The sequence below is a fragment of the Elephantulus edwardii genome, unplaced genomic scaffold (genome assembly GCF_000299155.1).
Source record: "Elephantulus edwardii isolate Elephantulus edwardi_28Jun2011 unplaced genomic scaffold, EleEdw1.0 scaffold00433, whole genome shotgun sequence".
NCBI lineage: Eukaryota > Metazoa > Chordata > Mammalia > Macroscelidea > Macroscelididae > Elephantulus > Elephantulus edwardii.
Window position 1 is genome coordinate 2163 of NW_006400183.1, and position 3209 is coordinate 5371.

Genomic DNA, 3209 nt, shown 5'->3' on the forward strand with positions numbered 1-3209 from the left:
GTCATTACAAGGACAGAAGGAGAAGAGAAGACAAAATGATTGTCATAATAGACTTTAAATATTTCACTAGAGCACCAAGAAGCCAAAGCAAAAAAGAAGAAATCAAGAGGCTAAAGAACTGAATAGAAGATTTCAAAGGTCAGCACGGGAAGACAAAGCAAAAAATTATAACAAAATGTGTAAAGAGCTAGAGTCTGAAAATCAAAAGGGCCATACTTGTTCAGCATTTTGTAAGCTGAAGGAACTAAATAACAATTTTAATACTCCAGTTGCAATATTTAAAGATGCTATATGTAGAGAAGATGGAAGGAGTCACTGTACCAAAAAGAATTGACTGACACAGAAGAATGTCAAGAAATAACATATCGTCAAGAGGCAATGGTGATGAAGGATGAAGCTCAGGCTGCTCTGAAGGACTTGACAAAAAATAAAGCTCCAGGAATTGATGACATACCAATTGATGTATTTCAACAAACAGATGTGCTCACAAGGTTGTGCCAAGAAATCTGGAGGACAACTACCTGGCCAAGTAACTGGAAGAGATTCATATTTATTCCCATTAAAAAAAAAACCAACCAAAAAACCCACCGCACAAAAACAGTTACCTGGAAGAGTGTAGAAATTATTGTACAATATCACTCATATCACATGCAAGCAAAATCCTGCTGAAGATTATCCAGAAACTACTGGAACAGTATATTGACAGAGAACTGCCAGAAATACAAGCTGGGATTAGAAAAGGGCATGGTACTAGAGACATTATCACCAGTGTCAGATGAATCTCGGCACAAAGCAGAGAATACTAGAATAATCTATGTTTCAATGGCTGTGCAAATGCATTTGACAGTGTGGATCACAGCAAATTAATGGCTAACCTTGAGGAGAATGGGGATCCCAGAACACTTGATTATGCTTATGCGCAAATTATACCTGAACCTGAAAGCTGTCCTCAGAACAGATCAGAGAAACAGTGCATGGTTTAAAATCAGGAAGGGAGTGCATCAGGGATGCATCCTGTCTCCATACCTTTTCAATCTATATGCAGAACAGATCATTCCAAAGGCTGGACTTTATTGGGAAGTTTGTGGCATCAGGATTGGAGGAAGACTCATCAACAACATATGTTATGCAGATGACATATCTTGTTTGTGGAAGCTGAGGAGGACCTGAAGCACTTACTACAAAAGGTCAAAGGCTGTAGTCTTCAATATGGATGATGTTCAACATCAAGAAGACAAGTATTCTCACCACTGAGCCTATTGACAACACCATGATAGATGGAGAAGAGATTGAGGTTGTTAACAGTTATAGCTTGCTTGGCTCCACAATCATCACTCTTGGCACCAGCAAACACAAACTCAAAAGACAAATTGCAATAGGTAAAACTGCTGTCAGGGACCTTTCTAGAGTACTGAGAAATAACAATGTCAGTCTAGCGACTAAGGTGCACCTGATCCAGGTCACAGTCTTTACAATTACTTGCTATTCATGAGAGAGCTGGATAATGACTAAGGATGACAGAAGAATTGATGGCTTCGAATTGTGGTGCTGGAGAAGAGTCTTAAACCTACCATGGACCCACAAGATAACAAATAGTTCTATCTTGGAGAGGATGAAACCAAGTTCCTCCTTGGAGGCTAGGATTTTGAAGTTCTGTCTTACATACTTTGAGCATGTGGCCAGGAGGGACCCATCCTTGGAGAAGGACATCATGCTCGGAAGAGTAGAGGGACAGCGCAGAAGAGGAAGATCTTGGATGAGATGGATTGACTCAATAACTAGGGCAATGGGTGTAGGTGTGTTGGAATCAGTGAGACTGGCTCAGAAAATGGCAGGCTTCTGTACATTGGGTCGCTATGAGTTGCAGCCAACTTGAGGGCACATAACAACAACAACAAACTACACACTATGGCACCAGAGAAATCTTGTTGGTAGGTGCAATCAAGAAGCTTATAACTCATATTGACCCTATGAACAACATATTAGGACCTTTCCTTGTCCTGAACCATTCCAGAATCAGCTTCTGGGTGGTTTGTTGTTGTTTGATAATATTTATTACCTTTTTTCGTTGTTGAACATTTTCTTCCCTCCTCCCTCTCCCCCAACACACCCTGCAATGCACCTTGTGTTCCAGACTGTTGTCATACATGTAGTTGTTGTTATGTCCCATCGAGTCTCTTGTGATTCATAGTGACCCTATGTACAACAGCTCTGAACCATGCTCTATCTGGAGTCAATTTAATTGTTTCTGAGCGGCCTACCTATTACCCCAGTTACTAAGTCAATCCATCTCATCTAGGGTCTTCCTCCTGCTCTATGTCTCCACCCTTCCAAGTATGATGTTCTTCTACAATGACTGGTCCCTCCTGGCAATATGCACAAAATATGTGATACAGAGCTTCAGAATTTTTGCCTCCAAGGAGCAGTCCGGTTTCACCTTCTCCAGAACAAACCTGTTTGTTCTCTTAGCAGTCCATGATATGTTCAAAACTCTTCTCCAGTACGACAACTAGTCCATGGTATGTTCAATACAGTTTTCCATCATCACAACTGAAAGACAGCAATTCTTCTTCAATCATATAATTGCCTAATAATATATTCCTTTGGACAATTCCTCTGTTCATCTGTTTTAATGCAGTATTCATTATCTATCCACTCTTTTTTCATTCTCTCCCTAACTCCCCCATGTCTGTCCTATGTAATAACGGCAGTGTTGTGCAGATAGTTTGTTGTTTGTTGGTTTGTCTGTTTGTTTGTGTTTTTTTAAGACAAAGCAAAAACCAAACAACTAACAACCCCTGTGATTGGAAACGAAGAGCCAAATGTCTACCACTCCTGTTCAGCAAAAGTTTGCCCTCAGTCATTGGGAAGAAACAAATGACTAAGAAGGGACTTGGCCCTTAATTTCCTATTCTGGAATCAGTTGCCTTACCCCTTGGGTCTCTAAACAAATACACTAAATACACTAGTTCAAATATGAAAATAAAAGTCTTGGGAAAGAGTATTCAGCTTCTTTTCTAATTTTTAACTTGGAAGAAAATGTAACAACATTGGTAAAAGAAATCAAGTGTCACCTGAAAGCGATTACTTAGGTGAAATTGAGAGATGGTCAAAAGTGACATACTTTGAGGATGATGGACCATCTTGTCTATGCCAATGATAATGATGACATATTTGGATGGGTGGAGAAATAAGAGTCAATGGCTAAA